Below are 14,828 nucleotides of genomic sequence, written 5' to 3'. Positions count from 1 at the left end.
GAAGATCCTGTCAGACAAATCTGATTGACTTTTTTGACTGGGTAACCAAGGAATTGGATCAAGGAAGAGCACTTGATGTCATCTACTTGGATTTCAGCAAAGCTTTTGATACGGTCCCGCACAGGAGACTGGTGAATAAAATGAGACGCTTAGGAGTGAGTGCCGAGGTGGTGGCCTGGATTGCAAAACTGGTTGATAGACAGAAGACAATGTGTGATGGTAAATGAAACTCTCTCTGAAGAGACAGCGGTGTTAAGCGGTGTACCGCAAGGATCGGTGTTGGGACCGGTCCTGTTCAATATCTTTGTGAGCGACATTGCGGACGAGATAGAAGGTAAGGTTTGTCTTTTTGCGGATGACACTAAGATCTGCAACAGAGTGGACACATCAGAAGGAGTGGAGAGAATGAGATGGGATTTAAGGAAGCTGGAAGAGTGGTCGAAGATATAGCAGCTGAGATTCAATGCCAAGAAGTGCAGAGCCATGCATATGGGGAGTGGAAATCCGAATGAACTGTATTCGATGGGGGGAGAAAGGCTGATGTGCAAAGCACTCCGTGCTTTGGAACTACTGCTGGAATGGCTCAATGTAATCATCGGTGTGTTACCAGCTCGGCTGGTGCCGGTTTCCGGGAGGCCATCAATGCCTGGTGGAGCACTGATGCTTCCCCTGACCGTTATGGTGTTCGTTCCCGGTTCCTCTGAGGAGGAACCTCTGCCTAGGCCAGTAGAATCACCGTGGTCTGCTGCCCCCATCCAGCTTTGCTGGGGCCTGCACCGGGTTTGCCGGTGACTGCGCCTCTGGATGAAGGCCGAGCATCCAAGGCCCCATCCCCTGTTGATTTCAGTGAGGATGTGATCCTTGGGGGGAATGATACTATGGTGCCCTCCTCTGACGGCTCAGAGGGTCTCCCCTCAGAACTGTGTCCTCCAGAAGAGCGAAGGAGGTCCCCGCCGGAGGACGTATCCTTCCCAGGTTTTGTGCAGGGAACAGCAGAAGCCATTCCATTTTAGTTGACTGAGGAAGATGCCAGACACAAGATGCTGCAGATCCTCCAGTTTGTAAGCCTCCTAAGGAAATCGTGGCAGTCCCGGTGCATGATATTCTTAAGGAGCTGCTGTTGAGGATATGGGAACACCCCCTAACAATGCCTTCCATTAACAGGAAGGTAGACAGGGGTCTACCCCTTCCAGAAGGCTACCAGAATCCTGAACAGTCCATCGCTTATATTGTTTGCGCCAACACCAGCTGATGTTTCGCCAGAAAAGGCTGCTTCAAGGCAATAACTGTAAGAATATGAAATTATATATCATGAACAACATTCTTTAGTGATACTTGGATTTTGCAAGTTCAGCATTACATCAATGTGGTGCACAGATAAGTTAAACAAGTCACTGCATCTGTCAAAATTAAGAATATTGTCATTCAATTTTGAGCAGCATATGCAATGAAGATCTTTTACATAATTGTGATGGAATGCTGAATGCATCAATTTTAAGGAAAATTAAAAAGTAAAAAAAAATGTTTTTCCGATATTGAATTGAAAATAAAGAGTGGCTGGTTGGAGGTTTTTTAAAGACCAATGATTACAATTACCTCGTACATGTTGTATGTTCTGGATGGAACAAACATGAGGCTCTGAGGTCTTTTTCCTCCATTTTCCAAATATCTGAGTAGTTGTACACTTAAAGTTGGCTTTCAATTTTGGTAGTGAAATTTTGTTTGATTGGAACCACCAAATTGCCCTCCATGCCTGTCTGGGGCCGGTAGCACATCAGGAAGTACTGCTTACGGAGCTCTCCACCCTTACAACGGCCAGGGAGGTTGAGCTTGTTCCACCGAGGCATAGAGAGCAGAGATTCTACTCCAGGTATTTCCTGATTCCAAAAAGAACAGGAGGACTCCATCCCATCCTAGACCTAAGGGCCTTGAACAAGTTTCTAAAAAAAGAAAAGTTCAAGATGGTTTCCCTGGGCACCTTGATCCACCTTCTGCAAAGCAGGGACTGGCTATGCTCCCTTGATCTAAAGGATGCGTACACCCATGTCGAGATCTTTCCAGGTCACAGGAAGTATCTCCAGTTCATGGTGGGGAAACAGTACTTCCAGTATAGTGTGTTGCCGTTTGGGCTAGCATCAGCCCCATGTATCTTCATAAAATGCCTGGCTGAGGTGGTGGCACATCTCCAGTGCATGTCTTCCCTTTCTGGACGATTGGCTGGTCAGGAGCACATCTCAGGCAGGAGCCATTTGGTCCATGAGCTTGACGATCCGGATGTTGGAATAACTAGGGTTCATCATCAACTACCCAAAGTCTCATCTCAGTCCATCACTTCAATTGGACTTTATAGGATCCCTGCTAGACATGGCTCAAGCAAAGGTTTTCCTGCCTCATTCATGGGCCGCCACCCTGGTGGTGTCCATTGTGGCAGAGATCCAGGGAAGCCAGCAGGTGTCAGCGCGGCACATGTTGAGGTTGTTGGGCCACATGGCTGCAATTGTCCATGTCACTCCCTTGGCACATGTACGCATGTGCAGAGCCCAATGAACCCTGAGGTTGCAGTGGCACCAGGCCATGCAGAGCCTCCAGTGTTGCATCTGAATCACCCTATCTTTCTGGGACTCTTTGTCCTGGTGGCGGGTACTCTCTAATATGGAACAGGGAATCTCTTTCCGGAGTCCTCCTATTCAAATTATCCTAACCACAGATGCATCCACCCTGGGCTGTGGAGCTTGTGTAGATGAGCTCAGCATCCAAGGTCTCTGGTATGCTCAGGAAAGCTGTAGCCAGATTAACTTCCTGGAGCTCTGAGCGATCAGTATGCGCTACGGGCTTTCAGAGATTGCTGTCCAACAGAGTTGTCCTGATCCAAACAGACAACCAGGTAGCGATGTATTATGTCAACAAGCAGGGAGGTACGGGATCATACCTCCTGTGTCAGGAAGTGGTCTAGATTTGGTCATGGGCCCTGTCCCACGGGACGATACTCAGGGCAACATATCTGGCAGGTACGTAGAACGTGATGGCAGATAGACTGAGTCATCCCTTCAGACCCCATGCATGGTCTCTAAACCAGGAGGTGGCGAATCAGATCTTCCGCCTCTGGGGAAAGGTAAGGTAACTCAGTTCTGCTCCCTGTACAGGATGGACGGCAAACCAACTTTGGATGCACTTGCCCGTCATTGGGGCAAGTGTCTTCTCTACGTGTATCCTCCAATTCCTTTGCTGGCGAAGGCTATCTTGAAGCTTCGCGAGGACAGAGGGGCTATGATCCTTGTAGCACCTCATTGGCGAAGACAGGTCTGGATTCCACTCCTATGGGAGTTATCCATCTGAAAACTGATCAGTCTGGGGACTTCCCCAGATCTCATCTTGCAAGATCAGGGTAGGTTGCAGCAACCCAATCTCCAGGCCCTATTGCTCACAGCCTGGATGTTGAAATGTTAATCCTGCAACCACTCGATCTCTCAGGGTATATGTCTCAGGTCCTAGTGGCTTCTAGAAAGCCTTCTACTAGAGGTCGTATGGATTGAAGTGGAGGAGGTTTTCCGTGTGATGTGAGCAGAAGGCCCTAGATCCATTCTCCTGCCCACCACAAAAACTGCTTGAAAACCATTAGGGTCCATACCACCATCTGTACAGCCTATAGTTGTATGTTTTATGTGGGGCCTGCTTCAGTTGAAGCCTCCCCTAAGGCCTCTTGCTTTGTCTTGGGACCTCAACTTGGTACTAACTCAGCTGATGAAAGCTCATTTTGAGCCACTGCACACTTGTGACCTGACCTGGAAGGTCATATTTTTGGTGGTCTCAATTCAGCGCACAGGGTCAGCGAGCTCCAGGCCTTAGTGACTTATCCACCTTTTACTAAATTTTATCATGACAAGGTGGTCTTGCGCACACACCACAAGTTCCTTCCTAAAGTGGTGATGGACTTTCATCTTAACCAGACTCTCATCCTGTCAACTTTCTTTCCCAGGCTCCATTCGCACCAAGGCAAAAGAGCACTGCATAGTTTGGACTGCAAGCGAGCCTTAGCCTTCTATCTGGAGTGGACAGAAGCCCATTAACAGTCCACCCAATTTTTTATTTCTTTTGATAAGCATAGGTTGGGAAATGCCATTGCCAAACAGATACTATCCAGTTGGCTAGCAGATTGCATCTCCTTCTATTGTGCCCAGGCCGGACTGCATCTTGGGGGTCATGTCAAGGCTCATTCTGTCAGAGCCTTGGCAACGTCGGTGCCCAGGTGCAAGCAGCTCCTGTGGAGGAGATTTGCAAGGCTGTGTTGTGGAGTCCTTTCCACACATTTGCATCTCACTATTGTCTGGATAGGGATGGCCATGACAGTATGTTCGGCCAGTCTGTCCTTTGGAATCTCTTTGAGGTGTAGAACCCAACTCTCCCTGTCTAGGGCTCATTGTTTGGGTTCAGGCTGTCTGCCCCTCTGTTACCAACAGCACTGTTGTTGTTGTGCCCGTTGGCACCTGGTTGGATGTCTGTTGGTTCTCTTTTTCTTTTGGGGAACAACCTGTAGCTAGGGATTCACCCATGTGTGAGGACTACCATCCTGCTTGTCCTTGGAGAAAACAGAGTTGCTTACCTATAACAGGTGTTCTCCAAGGACAGCAGGATGTTAATCCTCACGAAACCAACCTGCCACCCTGTAGAGTTGGGTTTCTCCTATTTTTTCTTTTTAATCATGATTCTATGTTACAAACTAAAGAGGGGACCCCATGTGGACGCGTTGTATAGGGCATGCTAGGGATGTGCATTCGTTTCATTCGTTTAATATTACATGCTTGTATAGGAAACGAATGAAATGAATGCACATCCTTAGGGCATGCTGGGCATACTCAGAATGCCAAGTCAAAGTTCTGGAAATTTTGACAGAAGCTTTCTGCACCAGGCTCCATCTGATTATGTCACCCATGTGTGAGGTCTAACATCCTGCTGTCCTTTACTGAACACCTGTGACAGATAAGCAACTCTATCTGTGCACACCGAGGGGCCAATGCAATATCGTGCGCTCAGAATAGCACACAGGTTAGACCGTGATTGGACGCATGTTTCGGATGTGCTAGGCTAACGCCCGATGCAAAAAAGGGGATTAACGTGTCAAAAACACACGTCCAAACATGCTCCAAACATGTAGATGAGGCTATTAGCTTTTGTCCCCAATGCAAAAAAAATCACAGTGCACCTGACCAGCACATTTTTACATGCAAGAATTAATGCCAATCCTAGAGCTGGCGTTAAGTCTTGACGCGCATGTCAAGGACTCAAAAAAAAAAAAAAAAAAAAAAAAAAAGCAGAAATTACAGGAAGCAGCATGAAAAAAATAATCTAGTGCATCCTTTTAAGCACGGCAGCTCATTTGCCTATTGCGTCGGACGCCCAGGCGAGGGAGGGGGGGGGGGTGATGTGTGTGCGTTGAAAAAAATGCGCGCCCAGTTTGGATGCATGTTTTTTCGCACTTGATATTGCATTGGCCTGCTTGTTGTGCTAAATAATAATAATGATGGTGACGAGAGCGAGCCGAGAGGGGCGTTGGGTTGTTGCACAGAGCTTGTGCCTGCTATGTATGTCCTCGGGGGGGGGGGGGGGGGCGGTGGAACCGCGCGGACTGTGAAGGAAGCAGCATTTGCTGCTGCTGTTTCGAGGAATCTTGCAGGCGTCTGGGGGTGGGCCTCAGGCGACATCTCGTGATAACCTGCAAAGTGAAGCAAGAGAGAAAGTTTAGTGTTGTGTGTTTTTTTTTTTTTTTGATTGGAGACCAGGTGTGTGCCATCGTCTGAAAGTGACAGAAAAAGGTAACTTTTTTTTTTTTTTTCATTTTCTGCCGTTTCTTCTAATACAACACAACACACACACACAAAAAAAAAAGCAACGAAGTTTTGTTTTGCTCCATTTTTTTTTATTTCAGCACATGCTAAAACCGCAAAACAAAAGAAAACAAGAAGAAGCGAAAAATAATAAAGGGCAAAGAGGAAACGAGTGAGAATCCCCCCCTAGCAGAGAGCTGAAGCGGCCCAGCACAACGGCCGCCTTTGTTTGCTTGAACTTCCCTCTCTGCTGCTTCATCAGAGAGGAAAGGGGGAAAGTAAGGCAGGAATGAAATATTGTTTTTCTTTCCTATCCCAGGCAGAAATATAATTTTCTTAGAAAGGGTGTTAGATTTACGCTGCAATTAAACGCTTTTCCAGCTGTTAGAAAACAGGGCGTGCAAGAGCCATGGGGGCCAGCTCACTTGAATTCTTGGTGCAATGGCCTAGACCTCGGCTGATCTTATTTCTTTGCAGCTATGGCTCCTCTGGGCTTATCCCAGTCTTTCTTAAATTGCAGCGCGCTCATTCAGGCCGACGCAATAAGGCGCTCAGCGTAACGAGCACGTGGAAGCAGGACCGTGACCTCCCGTGCAATAAGGGGATCAGCAGGTCCAAAACGCGCGTCCAAACAGAGGCGTAGCTGATGGCGCTCATCACCTGTAAATGCCATGTAGAAGAGGCTATTACCCCCACAATGTAAAAAAATCCCCGGGCGTCCAAGGCACACGTTTTAACCATAAAATTGTACGTCTTCCCGCACATCAAGGGCTCAAGCTTAAAAACAAAAAAAAACAACTTTTTTTTTGTGGTTTCTCCTATTTAGTATTATTGCGATACTAAGTAGGAAGGACCACAGAAAGTAGCACCACGCAAAAAAAAAAAAAAAAAATCTTCAGGGCGCACAATTTACATTCACAATATACACGCTCCGGGCCGTAGTATATTGTGCATGCACATTGCGCCGGTAAAATAGCTGCCACGGGAAAAAACGGACACACGTAAATTGAGCGTCCGTTTTCCTAACCCACGCATAGCCACGCCTCCTGGGCACCAGGTGCCATGGACGTGCTAGGGCCGCACGATTTATCCCTGGCACGTCTCTTTGTAGCACAACAGCACGTTTGCTTATTGCATCGGGGGCACCCAAGAGAGGTGATTGTGCGCGCGTTAAAAAAAAAAAATGCGTGCCCCGGTTCGGACGCACGTTTTTAGCGCGGCCCTATTGCATCGGCCTCTTTCTCTCCACTACTTCTCCTAGGATGTCGTAATTTAATGAGTAATTTGGATTTTGGATTTTTAGTCAGCTTTTCCAATCAGTGTTCAAGGCAACTTACAGTCTAATTCGTGTTCAGGTAGAATAAGTCCCTACCCCCAGGAGCTTACAAGCTCAGGAAATAGAGTCGCTGAAGGAATGGGAGAATAAAGTGACTCCCCCAGAGTCACAAGGAGTGCTAGCATTTGTGGGGAATTGAGGTTTGGTCTCCCTGGTGCTTAGCCTGTTGCCATGGCCACTAGGCCAGTCCTTATTCACCCCTTTTGTAGTGAAATATTTCTCGATGTTGCTCCTGACTTTTAACCCCTTGGAGCCTTACATGGTGACCCTTTTATTCTAGTGCATTCTTTCCTCTGAAACAGGTTTGCTTCTTGTTACCCGATTTATACCTTTGAGGTCTTTGACTAGCTCCTGTCATATTCCCCCCCGTCTCTCCTCTCCTTTAGGGTATACAAGTTTAGGGGCCGATGCAATAAAGTGCGCCCGGGTTAACGAGCGGTTGGATGCACGTTTTGGACGCGCTAGGCCAGCACCTGATGCAATAAGGGGGACCGGCGCATCCAAAACTCGCGCCCAAACAACTGCTTGGCCGACAGCGCTCATTACAGGCAAATTCCACGTAGACGAGGCTATCGAGCTTTTACCACCGATGCAGAAAAATCGCCGGACGCCCAACGCAGACTTTTTTTTAACGCAGCAAATTTTAACTCCAGCCCCGGAGCTGGCATCGAGTCATTCCGCCAGTCAAGGGCTCCTGAGAAATGCAAAAATACTGTTCTGTGTGGTTCCTCCTTCTAAGTATGGTTGCAATTCTTACATCTGCTGCTTGCAGTGCTCAAGATTAAAGGAATAATGTGACGAGCTGATCTAAAAAAAAAAAAAAAAAAATTCTGGGCCCAGGATATACACGTTCCAGATGAGCATATTTGTGCGAGTATATTGGGCAAAATAAACGGAGGCGGGATAAAACAGACGCTTGTGTTGAGCACCCATTGCAAATGTGGCACTCAGCCACGTCTCCCGGGCGCCCGATGCATTTCAGGGCTAGGGCCACACATATCTTCCCTAGTGCGTCTTTTATAATGCAGCAGCTCATTTAAATATTGCATCGGGCGCCCAGGAGACGTGGCTGTGTGCGCATTAAAAGAACGGGCACCTGGTTTGGACACACACATTGCATTGGCCTGTCGGGTCTTTGTCTCATCTGGCAGGGCTTTTGCTGTTTACCCCACAGCACTCTAGTGCCCTTTGCCTGGAATGTCTCCGGCCTGTTTTCGCATTCCTCTTTGGTGCGGCAGCAAAGAGATTAAAATCAAGCCACATAATTGACTTTGAAACTGCGGTGTGGCTCGCCATGTCTGTAATGCCTGCAGGTTTACATAGAAGAACAATGAAAAGGTTGCATCCAGCCAAAACGTAAAAACAAACTCACGCAAGACACCATTTAACCCATAGAAAACAAACACTAGCCTACCAAGAGCTTTAACATAGAAATAACGGCTGAAGAAGACCAAATGGCCCATCAAGTCTGTCCAGCAAGCTTTCACACTTATTTTTCTCATACTTATCTGTTACTCTGAACGCTGAGGTCAGGGCCCTTTTTGGTAACTTTTTGGTTCTAATTTCCTTCCACCCCTGCCAATTGATGTAGAGAGCAGTGCTGGAGCTGCATCAATGTGAAGTATCAAGCCTAAATGTTTAGGGGTAGTAACTGCCGCAATAAGCAAGATACTCCCACACTTATTTGTTTGCCTAGCCAGTGCAATTTAGTCCTTGTTGGTTGTTGTCTGAATATAAATCCTCTTTTCTTCATTCCCCCTGTCGTTGAAGCAGTGAGCTGCACTGATTATGTATTCAATGTGAAGTATCAGGCTTGATTGGTTCAGGGTAGTAATTGCCTTAACAAGCAAGCTACTCCCACATTTATTTGTTTTTCCAGCCTGTGCAATTTAGTCCTTGTTGGTTGTTTGAATATAAATCCTCTTTTCTTCATTCCCCTACCATTGAAGCAGAGAGCTGCTTGGATTTGCATTGAAAGTGAGGTATCAGGCTAATTTGGTTTGGGGCAGTAACCGCCGTAACAAGTGATAATAATCTGGATTTAATTATTTTAATCCTTATTTAACTATTTAAATCCAGATTATTATCATTCGCCTCTTGAAGAATTAACACTTCTAAGCACGCTTATTTGTGAATGCAGATCCTTTTTCCCACATTTCCTCTTGCTGTTGAAGCATAGAGCAGACTTGAAGTCGCATTAACCGTGTGTATGTTTATTGAATAAGGGTAGTAGCCGTCATTCCCGTAAGCCACCCATGCCTCTTCTCTTCGTTGAATTCACATCCTCAAGACTTTATGGATCCACAGTGTTTATCCCACGCCCTTTTGAAATCCTTCACAGTTTTGGTCCTCACCACTTCTTCCGGAAGGGCGTTCCAGGCATCCACAATTCTTTCTCATTGTACCAACTCTGGCAGCGTATAGATAAAACAATGGCTTTGTTATTTAAATATGTGCTTTGAATGTTTAGCAGCTTAAGATTTTGTCAAGTCTAGTACACAGCCCTGCATCCTGACCCAAATAGAGAAATTGTTGCGTCTGTCGCCTGCGGAGCCCCACGGGCGGCTTTACTCACGGACGCCGCATGGCCAAGCCAGTCCCAGAATCCCTCCTAGCGGCTGGTGGTACTAGCCGCCGCTATCCTTCTCTTCGTGGCACTGAGGGTCACTGCTACCGCTGAGCCGCTGCTGCTCCCTTGTGACTCTGAAGATGCCGATGCCTCCAGCTCTTTGTGGCCCATGCCGCCGACGCGGCCGACATCCTGCTCCTGCACCTGACCTCCTAGGTGCACACGTATGCCTCTCTTCGTAATTTAAAAGGCCCGTGGTGGGAAAAGCCCCGCGGCCTTTGTTGATGACATCATCATCCTGGAACTATTTAAGGCTGCCTCTTGCCTTCAGCCCTTGCCTTGTCAATAGGTGGTCTCCTTCTGGAGCAGTGGTTTGCCGTGTTTCCTGAGTTTGTTCCTGCCTTCTGTGTTCCTCACCATCTTCCTTCCTTCCCTTTGGACTGATCATGGCTTGAGACCGGACTAGTCATCGACATTTGCTTCTCGCTGCCTGCCTCGACCTTTGCCTGGACTCTGACCTTGAGCTTCACTGCCTGCCCCTGACCTTGGCCTATATTCCTACTTCCTGTGCTTCTCTGAATCCCTGGCTGCTGCTTCTACTGGCCCTTCGGCATCCTGCCTGCTACGCTCCGACTACCTGGACTTTCATCTCTGCAGAGGTCCCACCTAAGACCAGCTGCCCCCGGCAACCGAGTGCTCAACCTAAGGGGAACATGGGCTGGTATTGGGAAAGCTGCAGCTGGGCCTCTGCTTCCACCAGCTTCGCCTACTGACGGTGAGAACCTGTGGGGCTGTTTCCCACAAGTAGCGTCAACTCCCCCTCGGTCTAAGGGTCCACCAGCACAACAGATTGCCAAGGCCATGGGTCCAGCAGAAGCCTCCTCTTATCCTGGAACCCAGATGGAGGAACCGATGCAACTGGGTTGTGGCCGGCTAACTCTGGAAGAACACCTCCGGTGCCGCCAGGCCAGACTCTGTCTTTACTGTGGTGAGGCAGGCCACGTAATAGCTCGCTAACTACAGTGGGGGACTGATCCTAGGCCTCACCTCGCAAGCTCCCCCATTAACACTTCCTGTGACACTTTCGATGGGCAACCAGTACTTCACCATGCTAGCCGTAGTAGATTCTGCGTCAGGTGGGAACTTCCTCATGAAGGCTCTTGTGGAACACCTCCAGATTCCCACGCTTCTCTGCCCAGCTCCATTGGTCCTTTCTTCTATCCATGGGGATCCCCTATCTGGTAGAATTACCCGCATCATGGCTCCATTAAAGCTCCATACTGGATCCCTGCATGCAGAACATATGGCGTTCCACGTCATCGATAAAGCTATTCATCCCGTGGTCCTGGGACTGCCCTGGCTCCAGCTACATTCCCTGCAGTTCGATTGGGCATCACTCCAGTTGTCCCGCTGGGGTCCTGACTGCCATGTTTCCTGCATAGAGAAGATAGCTATCCTACCATCTCTTACGACCCCAGTGTTCTAGCTGCCTTCCTCCTCAGCATGCACAATTCGCCGATGTTTTCTCTTAAAAAAAAAAAAAAAAAAAAGAGCTGTCACCTTGCCTCCTCATAGGGAGTTCGATTGCACCATAGATCTGCTACCCAGTGCCAAATCCCCTCGGGGAAGGGTTTACCCCCTGTCCCTACCAGAGACCAAGGCCATGTCCACATATATTTGAGAAAATTTGGACAAGGGATTCATCCATCACTCCACATCCTCAGCAGGCGCGGGGTTTTTCTTCGTGGCTAAGAAGGACAGGACCCTCTGTCCAAGTATAGACTATCGAGGCCTAAATGCAATCACCCAGAAGGATCATTACCCCTTGCCTCTGATCTCAGAGTTATTTGACCATCTGCAAAGAGCAAAGATTTTTTCTAAGTTGGGCCACCGGTGGGGCCTATAACTTGATCTGGATCCGACACAGGGTTGAATGGTAAACGGCTTTCAACACCAGAGATGGCCATTATGAGTACTTGGAAGGTCCAAAGAAACAGATCGGAAATTGATCCAATATTGCAGTAGCGACCAAAGAAAAGAGAGGATCAATGAACACCACGAGTTCTTTTATTGAGCACAGAATATATTAAAAGCCCGACTCAGGCCGAGTTTCGCTCATTGAGCTGCTTCAGGGGCTAGCAAAATAAAACATATATAAACATATAAATACATGTAAATACATATAAAAAAATGTAAATACATATAAAAACATATACACCATACATACATAAATCATATATAATACTTTGATACTGTTACTGTTTCCTGGCTAGACAATGAATTGCTATATTGTTTAAATGATTAGATAATTAGTTTAAGTTAAATGGAGTTACTTATGTTCATTCATGTTTGGCTTTGCAGCACATTGAGAAAGTTCACCAGATGCACGGCGTCTTTTCATCAACAATAGGTACAGTCCCTCCCATTTTCTGATAGCAAGCACTTTATATATTTATATGTGAACATATATCAAATATTAATATAAATTGATAGCCCATGGTCAAATGACATTTATTTGTTCTTTGTTTTTCATTTGATGTCTGACTAAGTATGTCATTATTCTTTTAATTGATATGATTTTATATGATTTATGTATGTATGGTGTATATGTTTTTATATGTATTTAAACATTTTTTATATGTATTTACATGTATTTACATGTATTTATATGTTTTATTTTGCTAGCCCCTGAAGCAGCTCAATGAGCGAAACTCGGCCTGAGTCGGGCTTTTAATATATTCTGTACTCAATAAAAGAACTCGTGGTGTTCATTGATCCTCTCTTTTCTTTGGTTGCTACTGCCTGGACTCCGACCTTGAGCTTCGCTACCTGCCCCTGACCTCAGCCTGTGTTCCAACTTCTCATGCTTCTCTGAATCCCTGGCTGCTGCTTCTACTGACCCTTCGGCATCCTGCCTGCTATGCTCCAACTACCTGGACTTTCATCTCCGCAGAGGCCCCACCTAAGACCAGCTGACCCCGGCACCCGAGGGCTCGACCTAAGGGGAACTTGGGCTGGTATTGGTGAAGCTCCAGCTGGTCCTCTGCTTCCACCAGCTTCGCCTACCGATGGTGGGGACCTGTGGGACTCCTCCCCACAGGTAGCGTCATCTCCCCCTCGCTCCAAGGGTCCACCAGCACAACAGAAATCTAACACTCAATTGATTCTTTAACCGCAAGAAAAAGACATGAATCTGAATTCCTGCTACTGAATAAGGCACTTACATCAACGAGAAAGAAGAAACCATGCTCCAATGGACATCACCTTGGGGACTGCAGCAAAAATGGCTTCTCAAACATTAGGAAAGATCCCAACACAGTGCTCCAAGAAAATATTAATCACAGCATCGGGGAAACATTTGGTTGAGCCATCCAATCTTCATCAAGCTGAGGTACTTGCATTCAGATAATGATGTTTTGTTAGTTGTTCCATCACTAAAAGAAAATCATTTAGTTAACTCAAGTGCAAGCTTTCCCAATCATTGCTCCTGTTTTATGGAATTCTTTGCCTTGTGCGCACTGCACTTACTCACTGATATCAAACTATTGTAAGCAGCTTAAAGCTTTTCTGTTTGTTGACGTCTTTGACAGTAATTGATATCATAGCAGCATATTTATTTTATTTTATGTATGTTTTTATCTGTTCTTGTTTGTTTTAAACTTGTTTTAATGTATTTGATGTATCTTAGACTATAAACAACTTTAGTACAATGTATTTGTTTGTGGTATATAAATTGTTTAAAATAGATAAATAGAATAGAGTAAGGAAGAGATGATGCTACTAGAAAGGATAAGTGAATCATAAAATGCATTCCAATGAAAGTGGGAACAGGAAGGGGGTTGTTGGGAGGGGGGGCCTTTTTAATGGGTGATCACCCCACTTAGGATGGTGTTCTTTTTTTTCCACAAATTATTGCAGACCATAAATTTAATAAATAAAGGTAACACCACTGTATAAGTCTATGGCTCATAATGAGATAGGAAACCTATGTCTTTTGAGTCCTTTCTTGTCAGTCTGATCATGTTAACTTCCAAAGTCTTGCATTCCTGTATTGTTTTAAACTTTCCTTTAATTATCCTGGCCATAAGGGGGGGTCTGGTGTTTGAAAAGGGCTCCCCCATGGAGGTGTCGCCTGGGTCTTGCCTGTGCTGTTTGATCTCCTGTCTGCGTCAACTGACGCTCGCCTTTAATGCCTGACCTGTCTCACCAGTTTAGCATGCTCCTTCACATTTTCGGCATTGAATAGTCTACCCTACGTTAGAGGAAGAACAGGAGGAGGGGCAGCTGTTTATGCTTCTATATGCTTTTTTTAAAATTGTAAACCACTTTGATTCATTTTTTGAAAAGGCGGAATAACAAAATTATAAAACTAGACTTATCTTGAATGTCTGTCACACGTGGGTGATAGTGGGGTCCTGTGAAATGTGCCGGCACAGCTTGCAGCCTGGTACTTTGCAAGAGTATGGACCATATTCTCCCCTCGGGGTTTCTGTTAAAAACTTGCTTTTTACTAATTTTTGCATCAAATTAGGTGGTTGCCTGAAGGCCAGAACCGGTGGAGCAGGGAATATTTCTTTCGATGACTCATTGTCCAGAACTGGTGGTTGTCGGTCTTTTATGATTTTTCTTAGTTTTTACAGCTCTGGGTTTTATGTAACTACAAGAGGTAATCGCTCTTGGTTTTCCTTTCTTTGTATTGCAGTAGGTTTGTCCTGGATGTTTTAAGTGAACAAGCAACCCTTCTAGAGCTTTTGAGCTTGTAACCTTTCTGTTTGAAGAATTCGGTCAGAACTTTGCAATGCTTGTTCCTGTCTTTTGGATCGGAACATATATGGTGATACTGCACGACTTGGACTGTGCATAATGAACTTTTTTGTATGTGAGGAGTGGAATCTGGAACTGTGAAGGGAGCTGCATTTGTCACTCGGTTTCTTGAACACAGATGTCTGTAGGTGGCTATTGTGACATCCAAAAAGTTAACTCTTACTGTGGAATAGTCCATTTTGGATTTAATTGAAGGATGGACTGCATTAAAGGAGTTGTGAAATTGTTTGAGTCTTTTATTTCCCCTCAGTCCAGATAATTAAAATGTCGTCAATAT

The sequence above is a fragment of the Rhinatrema bivittatum genome, chromosome 6 (genome assembly GCF_901001135.1).
Source record: "Rhinatrema bivittatum chromosome 6, aRhiBiv1.1, whole genome shotgun sequence".
NCBI lineage: Eukaryota > Metazoa > Chordata > Amphibia > Gymnophiona > Rhinatrematidae > Rhinatrema > Rhinatrema bivittatum.
This window is presented reverse-complemented; position numbering follows the sequence as displayed.